Here is a 1,467-nt window from a genome sequence, read left to right as displayed (position 1 = left end):
GGTTGTTAAGCCCTAAAGGAGGTCACTGGGACAGGACCCCCCCCCTCCAGCCAAAAACCAGCCCCAATTAAAGGTGATACCACCCAGAAAGCGACTCCAAGGGCCTTTTCATTCCAGCTCCGGCTCCTTCCACCATGGAATTGGGCTACAAAACCTCCAAATTGGGCAGAAAACCTCCAAATTGGGCTAAAAAAACTCCAAATTGGGCAAAAAAAACTCCAAACTGGGCTAAAACCCTCTGAATCAGGCTCAAAACCCTCCAGACTGGGCTAAAACCCCCTCCCAGTTGGGCTAAAAATCCTTCCAACTTGGGCTCAAAACCATCCAAATCTGGCTAAAACCCACTCCGAATGGGGCTAAACCCTCCAAATTGGGATAAAACCCTCCAAACTGGGCTCAAAACCATCCAAATTGGGCTAAAAATCCCTCTAAATTGGGCTAAAGCCCCTCCAAATTAGGCTAAACCCCCTCCAAATTGGCCTAAAAGCTACTCCGAATCGGGCAAAAAACCCTCCAAATTGGGCTAAACCCCCTCCAAATTCGGGTCAAAACCCTCTGACTTGGGCTAAAAACCCTCTGAACTGGGATAAAACCCCTCCCAATCAGGCTAAAAATCCTTCAAAATTGGGCTCAAAACTGCTCCAAACTGGGCTAAAAAACCTCTAAATTGGGCTAAAACCCCTCCAAATCAGACTCAAAAATCCTCCCAAATTGGACTCCAAACCCACCCAAATTGGGCTCAAAATCCTCCCAACTGGGCTAAATCCCCCCCATTCGGGCTAAAAACTCTCCAAACCAGGCTCAAAACTGTCCAAATTGGGCTAAAATCCCTCCAAATTGGGCCCAAACTGCTCCAAATTGGCCTTAAATCCTTCCTACTTGGGCTAAAAACCCTTGGAATCAGGCTAAACCCCCTCCAAATTGATCTAAAAAACCATCCAAACTGGGTTAGAAACCCTCCCAACTGGGCTAACCCCCTCCCAATTGGGCTCAAACCCTCTGAGAATTGGGATCAAAATGCTCCAAATTGGGCTAAAAACCTTCAAATTGTGCTAAAACCCCCTCCAAACTGGGCTCAAATCCCCTCTAAATTGGGCTAAAACCCCTCCAAATCATGTTAAAAAAACCCTCCAAACTGGGTTAAACCCCCTCCAAATTGAGCTAAACCCTGTCTGAATTAGGCTAAAACCTTTGCAAATTGGGCAAAAAACCCTCTGAATTGGGCTCAAACCCCTCCCAGTTGGGCTCAAAACGCTCCAATTTGGGCTCAAAACCCCTCCAAACTGGGCTCAAAACCCCTCCAAATTGTGAACAGTGATTTATTTGAATTCAGGAGGAATTAACACAAAACACCTTTCCCTGAGCAAAGGGCTGCTCCCGAAGAGTGACTCGGCTCCAGCTCCAAAAATCCCTTTATTTCCCCCAGAATCATGACCCATGCCCAAAAAAGAGCAAAAATCCATCTCG

Source organism: Calidris pugnax, unplaced genomic scaffold (genome assembly GCF_001431845.1).
Source record: "Calidris pugnax isolate Ruff unplaced genomic scaffold, ASM143184v1 scaffold324, whole genome shotgun sequence".
Classification (NCBI taxonomy): domain Eukaryota; kingdom Metazoa; phylum Chordata; class Aves; order Charadriiformes; family Scolopacidae; genus Calidris; species Calidris pugnax.
The sequence above is the reverse complement of the archived record's forward strand: the minus strand, read 5'-3'. Positions refer to the sequence as shown.